Below are 13844 nucleotides of genomic sequence, written 5' to 3' on the forward strand. Positions count from 1 at the left end.
GATTTTCATTTGTTGCCACTTTAAATCATCAAAATTAAATGAAATAAACATTTGAATGCATCAGTCTGTGTGCAATGAATAAATATAATGTACAAGTTACACCTTTTGAATGCAATTACTGAAATAAATCAAGTTTTTCAAAATATTCTAATTTACTGGCTTTTACCTGTATATCTTTATGGCTGTATTTTAGACCTTTTTTCCTAGACTCCCCGGCAGTACGTGCTGTGTTCTCCCACGCTCGGCAGGCACAATGGCAGCATTAAAAATTGAGTAGCATCTCTTGGTTGACAAGAGAACGAGGGGGCGTTAATGGATGGACTTTGCCAAAGAGAGAGAAGCCGCGAGTCCTTTCTTGTGTCCAAAAAGGTGTCTTCACTGAGGATGTCGTCGATGTGGTAGCAGCCCCGCATGGACGCAGAGCCAGGGATGGATAACTGCAAGGGATGAAGAGGAGAAACAGGTGCAGTGTACGTGTGTGTGTGTCTGTGTGTGTGTTCTTGTATTTCTAGCCTTCTTGAGACATGAAGAGGGAAAAGTATCTTCCATATGAGGAGGTGTGAACAAGTGATGACATAAATCAATAACGTTGCATCTAATAGACAATGTCTCATTTGCACCCCTGCTGGTGACATCTATCAAAAAGAGGGCTGTCCCAAAAAGAAGGGATTGTTCAACTTTTTTTTTATTGTTTTGTTTGTTTGTTTTTAGGACAGCAACATTGTTTACCTTCCAATTACAGAACAATTCTTCATTAATGACAAATGTAAGTTTATATAATTTTAAATGGTTACTTGCATTACTGATTACTATTATAACTAGTAAGTAAAGTTTATTCTTCGGTCAATGGTCAACAAAATAAACAAACAGTTGTACATTCATAGATTGAAAATGAAAATGTTGCAGACCGAAAGGGTTTAGGCTGAAGTTGAACACTTATAGCGCCTAACCCTATAAACAATGTCAAGTACAAGATGAACTTCCGAAAATTATGAAATGTCTTTTGTACAACATATTATAAATACACATTATACACAATATGAACACTGTTCTATTATATACCGTATTTTCCGCACTATAAGGCGCACCGGATTATTAGCCGCACCTTCAATGAATGGCATATTTCATAACTTTGTCCACCAATAAGCCGCCCCGGACTATAAGCCGCGCCTACGCTGCGCTAAAGGGAATGTCAAAAAAACAGTCAGATAGGTCAGTCAAACTTTAATAATATATTGAAAACCAGCGTTCTAACAACTCTGTCCCAAAATGTACGCAAATGTGCAATCACAAACATAGTAAAATTCAAAATAGTGCAGAGCAATAGCAACATAATGTTGCTCGAACGTTAATGTCACAACACACAAAATAAACATAGCGCTCACTTTCTGAAGTTATTCTTCATTCGTAAATCCTTCGTCTTCGGTGTCCGAAGTGAAAAGTTGGGCAAATGTGAGATCCAAAATGGACGGTTCCGTCTCGTCGAAGTCATCGGAGTCAGTGTCACTGTTATCCAGCAGTTCTGTGAATCCTGCCTTCCGGAAAGCTCGGACCACAGTTGTGACCGAAATATCTGCCCAGGCATTTACGATCCACTGGCAGATGTTGGCGTCGTCTGGCGCTGCCTCCGTCTTAGTGAATGTGTGTTCGCCTTCTGTCATCCATTGTTCCCACGCAGTTAGCAGTCTAGCTTCGAATGCCCTGTTGACACCAATATCTAGCGGCTGGAGGTCTTTTGTCAATCCACCCGGAATGACGGCGAGTATTGAATTAAGCGCGTAAGCGTGTCTCTCAATGTGATGTTATGAGCTAGCAAATATAACAACTACACTACCCAGCATGCAACGATAGTTACGAGCATGCGCGGTAGCCCTGAGAAGCGTTGTATGCTGGCAGTTAGAATGTGGTTATGAGCACACTGTGAGTAAACGTTGAGAACTCAGTTAACACGCCTCGTCTGCATTATTTATAATTAGACAGACAACACACTTAATAGGAGCCATTTTGGGGTCTTTACATAAACACACAAATGGAAATGAAACGTCACATATCCCAGCATGCACCGCGCGCTTCTTCGTCATCCACTGTTCCCACGCAGTTAGCAGTCTAGCTTCGAATGCCCTGTTGACACCAATATCTAGCGGCTGGAGGTCTTTTGTCAATCCACCCGGAATGACGGCGAGTATTGAATTAAGCGCGTAAGCGTGTCTCTTAATGTGATGTTATGAGCTAGCAAATATAACAACTACACTACCCAGCATGCAACGATAGTTACGAGCATGCGCGGTAGCCCTGAGAAGCGTTGTTGTATGCTGGGAGTTAGAATGTGGTTATGAGCACGCTGTGAGTAAACGTTGAGAACTCAGTTAACACGCCTCGTCTGCATTATTTATAATTAGACAGACAACACACTTAATAGGAGCCATTTTGGGGTCTTTACATAAACACACAAATGGAAATGAAACGTCACATATCCCAGCATGCACCGCGCGCTTCTTCGTCATCCACTGTTCCCACGCAGTTAGCAGTCTAGCTTCGAATGCCCTGTTGACACCAATATCTAGCGGCTGGAGGTCTTTTGTCAATCCACCCGGAATGACGGCGAGTATTGAATTAAGCGCGTAAGCGTGTCTCTTAATGTGATGTTATGAGCTAGCAAATATAACAACTACACTACCCAGCATGCAACGATAGTGACGAGCATGCGCGGTAGCCCTGAGAAGCGTTGTTGTATGCTGGGAGTTAGAATGTGGTTATGAGCACGCTGTGAGTAAACGTTGAGAACTCAGTTAACACGCCTCGTCTGCATTATTTATAATTAGACAGACAACACACTTAATAGGAGCCATTTTGGGGTCTTTACATAAACACACAAATGGAAATGAAACGTCACATATCCCAGCATGCACCGCGCGCTTCTTCTTCTTCCGGGGGCGGGTGGTTGCTTACAGTAGAAGAAGAAGCGCTTCCAGTTCTATGGGGGCGGGTGCTTACCTTGGCGGTTGCTTGCGTAGAAGAAGAAGCGCTTCCTGCTCTACCGGGAAAAAAGATGGCGGCTGTTTACCGAAGTTGCGAGAACGAAACTATGAAAATGAATCTTAATATTTATCCATATATAAAGCGCACCGGGTTAAAAGCCGCACTGTCAGCTTTTGAGTAAATTTGTGGTTTTTAGGTGCGGCTAATGGTGCGGAAAATACGGTACACAGTAAAGGCATGTGAAATATCCTTATACGCGTGTTAAACCTTTGTACCAATTTATATACTATATACAAACAATTATTCTTCCATTATTATTTATATCCCATATTTAGTATTTTAATTAACATTGATCATAGTATTAACTACTGTGTTGATTCAAGAGTGATATCTTTTTCCAAGACATTGGTCTTAAAGTGTTTTTTAAATGTGTGAATGGATCTGGAACATTTGAAGGAATCATCCAAGCTGTTCCACAGTTGAACCCCCCTGACAGAAACACATCGACTTTTTAAGATCCTTCTTATCTTAGCTTTCTGGAAGACAGCTGAACCTCTGAGGTCATAGGGATTATCTCTGGGTATGAACCTCTCCTGTAGACACCGAGGCAGCATGTGGTTGTGAGCTTTGTACGTCACAATAGCAGTGTTGAGGTCAACAAGATCGTGCAGTTTTAATGTTTTTAATTGAATAAACAGAGCATTGGTATGGTCATGATAATCTGCATAATTTACAATTCTAATTGCTTTCTTTTGAAGTAAGAATATAGAGTTGATGTTTGTTTTGTAATTGTTACCCCAGATATCAACACAATAATTAAGATAAGGGAGTACGAAAGAATTATATAACATATTAAGAGCCTTTTGATTTACGGAGTTTTTGATTTTATGTAACATAGCAATATTTTTTGCCATCTTTGTCTTAAGTATATTTATGTACAGTTTCCATCCCAAAAATTTTGTGGAATACACCCTTTCTATCTCCATATCATCAATTCTTATATGACACTGTATGTTATTTTTCCTATTTCCAAAAATGATATATTTTGTTTTATTTAGGTTGATTGACAGTTTATTGGCATCAAACCATTGCTTTAGTATGTGGAGTTCGCTCTCTACAGTCTCTAAGAGTTGGCCAAGGTCTTGCCCAGAACAGTACAGACTTGTATCGTCAGCAAAGAGAATACAATTGAGTTTTTTAAAGATTTTGCAGATATCATTAATATACAATAAAAACAATTTTGGTCCCAGTACAGAACCTTGGGGCACTCCCATGTGTTATAATCTTTTTATCTGAATCTACATTGTTCATATGCACATACTGTTCTCTACCACCAAGATAACTTTTCAACCAATCATGAGCAAGACCTCTAAAACCATACCTCTGCATTTTGTTTAAAAGTAATGTGTGATGGATGGTGTCAAAGGCCTTGCTCAGGTCAATAAAAACGCAATAACAAACTCCCTCTTATCAATAGCAGTGGTTACCTCCTCAACTAGTTCCATCACTGCCATGGAAGTGGACCTGTTTGGTCAAAAACCGTATTGGTGTTCACTTGACTGTGTGTCGCTTTTAAAAGGGCTCCCCCTCTGGTCAACATATGAAATAACAAGTGTGTGTAAAAAATTTGAAGCGCTCTCCCTCTGGTCAACATATGTAATAACAAGTGTGTGTAAGATATTGAAATGCGCCCCCTTTGGCCACAATTAATGGAACAAAAATAAATATAAATATAGAGACATACTGTAATAACTTGAAGTAAATAATGAAGATTAAAAAATAATTACAAACAAAAACGTCAAAAACAAATGTTTCAACTACAAGCAGTCTTTTTCTCACAATGTGTCGACTTTTTTCTCATAAAATTGGGAACAATTTCTCATATTCTTTCTGTTTCTGTGATATTGCAATATTTTCCGGTAAAATTATTACTTTTTAATGTAAAATTATTTACTTTTAAATGCAAAATGGTGACAGTTGTCATAAAATTCTGACTTAGCCAATTTTTTTTTTGTTCTTGTAAAATAGTGACATTATGATTTTTGTCATCATTTTGACAAGCAAAATTCCAATTATTATAATATTGCCAAAATTTGAAAGTTTTCTTATAAAATGCTGACTTTTGGCGAGTAAAAATTGCGACTCTTTTCATAAAATTGCCAAAATTGTAAGCTTTTCTTGTAAAATTGCGACTGTTACTGAGTAAAATTCCAAATAAACCTTTCATTAGCATTTTCATATATATGTATATATATTTATGTATGTGTATATATATGTGTACATATTTTTTTATATATGTATATATATATATATATATATATATATACAGTATATACTGTTTTTGAAATGTCTTACATATCATTTCCAGCCGAAACATATTTGTAAAACCAACTGAATATAAACTACAACATGTATTTAGTATATATGTATAAAAATATGTATATTTTTTATTTTTTTTCTTGGCTCAATGCTCAGAACTTGCACCAGAAATGAAGCCGTTTCGCCACCAGAGGGCAGTATTGTGTTAATTGAGCACGCCATCTCGCAGTGCTCGTATTTGCATGTTTCACGTTTGTGACTCTACTCCAGTGGTTCTCAAACTTTTTTTGTCATCCCCCACTTTGGACAAGGGGGAGTTTTCAAGCCCCACCTGCCCCCATCGCCCCAACAGAACGCTAATGCCAAGCTTTAACATTTTCAAATTTATTGAACATCAAGTTGTATACATTCGAACTCAATAACATAAAATAACATTAAGTTCAATAATAAATAAAATAACTGTGCAGCTGTGGTATAACTTGCATCAAGTTCAATAATAAATAAAATAACTTCCATCAAGTTCAATAATAAATAAAACAAAAGTGTTATAACTTGCATTAAGTTCAATAATAAATAAAAAAAAATGTTATAACTTGCATCACGTTCAATAATAAATAAAAAAAAGTGTTATAACTTGCATCAAGTTCAATAATAAATCAAAAAAAGTGTTATAACTTGCATCACGTTCAATAATAAATCAAAAAAAGTGTTATAACTTGCATCAAGTTCAATAATAAATCAAATAAAAGTGTTATAACTTGCATCAAGTTCAATAATAAATCAAAAAAGTGTTATAACTTGCATCAAGTTCAATAATAAATCAAAAAAAGTGTTATAACTTGCATCAAGTTCAATAATAAATCAAAAAAGTGTTATAACTTGCATCAAGTTCAATAATGAATCAAAAAGTGTTATAACTTGCATCACGTTCAATAATAAATCAAAAAAAGTGTTATAACTTGCATCAAGTTCAATAATAAATCAAATAACTTGCATCAAGGTCAATAATAAATCAAAAAAAGTGTTATAACTTGCATCAAGTTCAATAATAAATCAAACAAAAGTGTTATAACTTGCATCAAGTTCAATAATAAAAAAAAGTGTTATAACTTGCATCAAGTTCAATAATAAATCAAATAAAAGTGTTATAACTTGCATCAAGTTCAATAATAAATCAAATAACTTGCATCAAGTTCAATAATGAATAAAACAAAAGTGTTATAACTTGCATCAAGTTCAATAATAAATCAAAAAAAGTGTTATAACTTGCATCAAGTTCAATAATAAATAAAACAAAAGTGTTATAACTTGCATCAAGTTCAATAATAAATCAAAAAAAGTGTTATAACTTGCATCAAGTTCAATAATAAATAAAAAAAAGTGTTATAACTTGCATCAAGTTCAATAATAAATCAAATAACTTGCATCAAGTTCAATAATAAATACAATAAAAGTGCCACTTTGCAATCTTTGCAAAAAAAAAAAAAAGGAGGAGCTATGCATTTGGCAAGACAGGGCAAGTGACAGCACTTTCCCCCAGGAGAGCCACCTTGCTTCACTGTGAAACAGCACGGCTGTATGATCAGCTCCCATTTCCTCACACAGTGCAGAGAACAGTCGCGCTTTCAGTGGTCGTGTTTTGATCAAATTTACCGCGCTCACAACATCTGTTAAAACCTCATTGAGTTCGGGGCTGAGCTGCCTTGACGCGAGTGCTTCCCGGTGAATGACACAGTGTGTGCTCGTCACATTTTTGTTTCTCTGCAGGCGCTGGCTCTGGCTCTGGCTCTGGCTCGACAACCTTTGAGGTGCGAGTCACAAATGTATATATTTGTGTAATTGTGATCCACACATTAGCCTGCTACCCATCCGCGCGAAAGTTTGTTCCGCTTAGCCCCGCCCCCATTAGTTACTGTTGCTATGTCTGTCAAACTTTCGCTCGTACCGAGAAATATAAAGCCTACAGTAAAAATAAGTACCGGTAATTTCCATTTATTTATATAGCGGATTTCACAGACAGAATCACAAAGTGATTTTCAGTGTGTATAGAAAATGAAAGCATAGTAAAAAAAATAATCTAAGAATATAATAATTAAAAAAAAAATTTAAAGTGAAATTCCCTCCCGTTCCTCGCGCCCCACCTGTCATGTCTCTATTCCCCACCAGTGGGGCGCGCCCCACACTTTGAGAAACGCTGCTCTACTCTGTACAATTTGCTACAAACTAATTGAGTGTCTAAATCTACACAATGCCATTAGTTACACGTTTTTGCAGTCAGATTTAAAGAAGTACAGGGTTTCGGCTGACCTTATAGGCTCTGAAAATCAACAAAGGTTGGAGGTGAATGCATCAAAAGACTCCAACTGACCACTGAATGGTGATGATGAAATATTATTTACATGTGTGTTTTGTGTGGAACTAATAAGATAATACAGCAAACATTGGAGTGTTGAAAGTGTGTTGAAATTACAGGGTTAAACATTTCACAGTTAATTTTCACTCTTGCTGATTCTAATGGAGTTGAGTGTTGGGGTTGTTAGTCAAGTTTAAGCAAATTAAATGTTCTTGTAAAATGTTGTAATATTAAGACTTTTATTATAATACTGCCAAAATTCAAAAATTTTTCTTGTGAAATTGTGACATTTTTCTTGTGAAATTCTCGAGAAGGTAACAGATACATGTGTGTGTGTGTGGTTGTATTTCGTTGTATTTCTACCCTTGAGAGATCACCAAGAAAAATAGAGAATGTCTCATTTGCACCCCTGTTGGTAAAATCTATCAAAGTGAGGGTGGTCCGAAAAAGGAGGGATTTTTCAAATTGACTGTGTCCATCCATCCATCCATCCATCCATCCATTTTCTACCGTTTGTGTCTTTTGGGGTCGCGGGGGGTGTTGGAGCCTATCTCAGCTGCATTCGGGCGGAAGGCGGTGTACACCCTGGACAAGTCGCCACCTCATCACAGGGCCAACACAGATAGACAGACAACATTCACACTCACATTCACACACTAGGGACCATTTAGTGTTGCCAATCAACCTGTGTGTCGCTTTTAAAAGTGCCCCCCCTCTGGTCAACATATGTAATAACAAGTGTGTGTAAGAAATTTAAATGCGCCCCCTTTGGCCACAATTTATTAAAAAAAATATAGAGAGTAGAGATGCGCGGTTTGCGGGCACAACCGCGGATTATCCGCGGATCGGGCGGATGAAATTTAAAAAAATTAGATTTTATCCGCGGGTCGGGTCGGGTGGTTCAAATTATTAAAAAAAATTAGATTTTAAATAGATTCAGGCGGGTGGCAGTTAAACCAATTGGGAAATATATATACATAGTTAAATGTTGTTACCCACATACGAAAAACGAGCAGGCACCTGCAGCATATGCCACAACAGAAGAAGAAAAAAAAAAGAGATGGACACTTTTACGGAGCGGAGAAGGGACGCCTCGCCGGGGTCCGGGACCGAGGCCCCTTCCCCCGAGAGGGCCCCTCCGGGAGCCGTAGCTGAGGCGATCCGCGAGAAGGGCCCGACGCACGTCCAGGGTCACCACCGCGCCCACCGCACCGACACCCCGCCTCGTCCGCCTTCGCCGCGGCCGGCGTCACGCGCAGCAGGTAAGCAGCTTACCTGCCCGCCACCCCCGTGGCCGGGGGCTCGTAACAGGGGTCACTCCGCGCGCTCCGCCCGCGCAGCTTACCTGCCCGCCACCCCTGTTGCCGGGGGCGCATAACAGGGGTCACTCCGCGCGCAGTGCGCTCACGAAAGGGGTGGGGCTCACCCTGGTTGATATAGACAGCAGGACGGTGGCCACGGACGTCGGAACCCGCCGGCAGCGAGACGCGCTTGGAGGTGCGCTCAGCGCGGCTCCCATATGATTGCGCACTGGTGTGCGTCTGGGTCGTGACAGCGTGGCACGCGAATGTCTGTGCTGCATTGGATCAGTCTCCTTTCTTTAACAGGCAAAAGCTTTATAACCTCACTAATTCCTTGCATCGTCTATATTAGATATATAACAACGGGCGGGTGCGGTTCTGATCAAATGTTACATCGGGTGGTGATCAAATGTTACATCGGGTGGATGGCGGATGGTTGACGACTTTCTGATGCGGTTGCGGATGAAATAATTGCCTATCCGCGCATCTAGTGTTGCCAATCAACCTGTGTGTCGCTTTTAAAAGTGCCCCCCCTCTGGTCAATATATGTAATAAGTGTGTGTAAGAAATTTAAATGCGCCCCCTTTGGCCACAATTTATTAAAAAAAATAGACAGAGACATACTGTAATAACTTTAAGTAAATATTGAAGAATAAAAAACAATTACAAACAAAAAATTCAACAAAAAACAACAACTAAAGGCAGTCTTCCTCACAATGTGTCAACTTTTTTCTCATTAAATTGGGAACAATTTATCATATTCTTTCTGTTTCTGTAACATTGCAATATTTTCTCGTAAAATTATTACTTTTTTATGTTAAAATTATTACTTTTAAATGCAAAATGGTGACATTCGTCATAAAATTCTGACTTTTTATCACAATATTGCCATTTTTTTTTTTTTGTTCTTGTAAAATAGTGACAGTATGTTTTTGTCATAATTTAAGTTAGTCAAGTTTAAGCAGATTAACTCTGTAAATTGTTGCCCCTGAGGTTAGCCCAGGGAAACCCCGTGCATCAATCAGCCTATCAGGAGACTGTTGTGTCATACTGCTAGTCAGGCTGCTTTCACCTGAGATGGACACTCCTCCAACGCAGACGGTAAGTACAAATAAAACTTGCTGGAACAAAAATATTATGTTTGAAATAGTAATAGTGGAGGTTGGTAGTGTGTAAAATGCTATAGGTTCAGTTAAAGGCACGATATTACTGTTAGCTAGCGGTCGAAGCTAAGTTAGCATTGCTAGCTAATTTGGTAGCATGAGTGTAAGAGATATATACCTACCAGAGGTGTGGACTCGAGTCACATGACTTGGACTCGAGTCAGACTCGAGTCATGAATTTGATGACTTTAGACTCGACTTGACAAAATGTAAAAAGACTTGCAACTCGACTTAGACTTTAACATCAATGACTTGTGACTTCACTTGGACTTGAGCCTTTTGAATTGACATGACTTGACATGACTTGCTACTTTCCCCAAAACCCAAAGATGAAAAAGTTATTCGGGAGCGCTCCGTATTTTTCATTGTGTACTTGTCTATCAGCGTTGCGTGTGTCAGCTGGTGTGCTCTCAGTACAACAGCCAATCAAATTAGATCTACTTTGTTTTCATCACACAGCATTCATCCAATCAAATTGCAGGACAACCAACGAAGAAGACATGTCCAAACCACACGCCAGTGAACAAAAAATGATACCTAAAATAATTTCGTTTGGGTATAAAAATTACGAGGTGGTCAACACAAAACGGTTTGCAATATGCAACACATGCGGTTCGAAAATGACTGATGGAGAGGAAACAACTTCCAACTTCGTCCGGCATTTGAAGTTGCACAAAGAACGGTAAGTTTTGAATGTAAGATAACGTTTATTGGCTAAGTAACGTGACTTTTATTTGCTGTGTAGTTAAATCAGTGAGGCTGTAAACTCACTGCTAACGTTATAACGTTATTGCAAACACGGGAATCTGTTGCAGTTCACTACCTTATTCATACTTTTTGTTAAGTGATTTTTTTAAAGCAGGGTTAGTCAATATATCACACGTAACGTTAGACGGCAGTCAGCAGCACCGCGTATTTTAGCCACCTAAAAAAAGACAAATATAGTAAAATAAAGGTCAGTTGAAATGTATACTATATTATGAATATGTGTACCGTTTTAGCTAGCTTTCTGACATACTGTTGGTTGTTTACCTCAGTGGTCCCCAACCACCGGGCCGTGGCCCGCTACTGGTCCGTGGATCGATTGGTATCGGGCCGCACAAGAAATATATATATATTTTTTTTTTCTTTTTTTAATTAAATCAACATAAAAAACACAAGATACACTTACAAGTAGTGCACCAACCCAAAAAAACTCTCTCCCCCCTTTTGTTCTGGGCATTGAACATGAAGACTCTTCCTTCACTGTTCCGAGTGGCCATGAGAGTCTTGGCAGTGCCTGCCTCCAGTGCTCCAGTGGAGCGAGTTTTCAGCCATGGTGGCATCATACTACGCCCCCATCGTGCACAAATGACTGACAGACTCTTGGCTAATTTGGTCTTTTGCAAATGCAATGCAGCATAGGGCCCTGACATATAAAAAGTACAACTTTTTTGTTATGTTCACGTATATGTCATGTTTTTTCAATGTTAACACTTTTGTACAAATAAGTACATTTGCACTTTATTTTTCAATGTGTTTGTTCTGTAAAGGAATGAGTTAATGTTTAAAATGACTGGTTAATAGTGCTATTATAAAGTGCAATGTCAGCACAATTTTCTTTCCTGCAATTTAAAATGCACTTGTTTTAATAAATAAATACAGCGTTTGAAAAGCATACACAATCTGTGTTAATATATTAGTCTGTGGTTAAAAGGACTTGAAAGGACTCGAAACTCAAAATGCAGGACTTAGGACTTGACTTGAGACTTTCCAGTCTTGACTTTGGACTTGACTCGGGGCTTGCCTGTCTTGACTCGGGACTTGACTCGGACTTGAGGGCAAAGACTTGAGACTTACTTGTGACTTGCAAAACAATGACTTGGTCCCACCTCTGATACCTACTGACCTTATTGATGTTTTAAGTTCACAGAGTGCATGGTGACAGTGCAAGCAATGTCACGTTCCTTTAGAAATACAGCCATCTTCATTTGAAATTTGACTTAATGAATAGTTACTAGCGCTAATTTGCGAAAAAAAAAAAAAAAAAAAACGTTACTTCCGGTTTGACGCTAAAAACGTAATTTCACAATAAAAGCGTTTCCTTACTTCCGGTTTAAAGTGCAAAACGTACTTTCACAATGGTAGTGCTTGTATGCAGTGGTACCGGTCCGTGGATCGATTGGTACCGAGCCGCACAAGACATTTAAAAAAAAAATATATATATTTTTTTTTTTTATTAAATCAACATAAAAAACACAAGATACACTTACAATTAGTGATGGGTTGATGAGGCGTCATGAAGCGTTTCGACACATTGCAAAACTGTATTGATACTGTGTCGATACTGTGTCACTAAATACTGACATCTGCTGGACATTAAAAATCCCTACAGGCAACCTATGGACCGACTCAACTGACACTGATTTGATGCCCTAGTACAGGGGTCACCAACCTTTTTGAAACCAAAAACTACTTCTTGGGTACTGATTAATGCGAAGGGCTACCAGTTTGATACACACTTAAATAAATAAATATATTGTCATTTGTAAGTTACACGTAAGTGTGATTTAAACAAGAATAGCTAAATAAATACATTTACATATATAAAAAAATGGGTATTTCTGTCTGTCATTCCGTCGTACATTTTTTTTTCCTTTTACGGAAGGTTTTTTGTAGAGAATAAATGATGAAAAAAACACTTAATTGAACGGTTTAAAAGAGGAGAAAACACGAAAAAAAATTAAAATAAAATTTTGAAACATAGTTTATCTTCAATTTCGACTCTTTATAATTCAAAATTCAACTGACAAAAAGAAGAGAAAAACTAGCTTATTTGAATCTTTTTGAAAAAATTTAAAAAAGAATTTATGGAACATCATTAGTAATTTTCCCTGATTAAGATACATTTTAGAATTTTGATGACATGTTTTAAATTGGTTAAAATCCAATCTGCACTTTGTTAGAATATTTAACAAATTGGACCAAGCTAAATTTCTAACTAAGACAAATCAGTATTTCTTCTAGATTTTCCAGAACAAAATTTTTAAAAGAAATTCAAAATACTTTGAAATAAGATTTAAATTTGATTCTACAGATTTTCTAGATTTGCCAGAATAATTTTTTTGAATTTTAATCATAGTAAGTTTGAAGAAATATTTCACAAATATTCTTCGTCGAAAAAACAGAAGCTAAAATATTTATTATTCTTTACAATAATAATAAAAAAAATTACTTGAACATTGATTTAAATTGTCAGGAAAGAAGAGGAAGAAATTTAAAAGCTAAAAAGGTATATTTGTTTAAAAATCCTAAAATCATTTTTAAGGTTGTATTTTTTCTCTAAAATTGTATTTCTAAAAGTAATAAAAAGCAAAGTAAAAAAATAAATGAATTTATTTAAACAAGTGAAGACCCATCCATCCATCCATTTTCTACCGCTTATTCCAAGTGAAGACCAAGTCTTTAAAATATTTTCTTGGATTTTCAAATTCTATTTGAGTTTTGTCTCTTTTAGAATTAAAAATGTCGAGCAAAGCGAGACCAGCTTGCTAGTAAATAAATACAATTTAAAAAATAGAGGCAGCTCACTGGTAAGTGCTGCTCTTTGAGCTATTTTTAGAACAGGCCAGCGGGCGACTTATCTGGTCCTTACGGGCTACCTGGTGACCGCGGGCACCGCGTTGGTGACCCCTGCCCTAGTATATACAATAATATAAACCAAGTCATTGTATTTCATTTAGGATTATT

The sequence above is a fragment of the Nerophis lumbriciformis genome, linkage group LG24 (genome assembly GCF_033978685.3).
Source record: "Nerophis lumbriciformis linkage group LG24, RoL_Nlum_v2.1, whole genome shotgun sequence".
Classification (NCBI taxonomy): Eukaryota; Metazoa; Chordata; class Actinopteri; order Syngnathiformes; family Syngnathidae; genus Nerophis; species Nerophis lumbriciformis.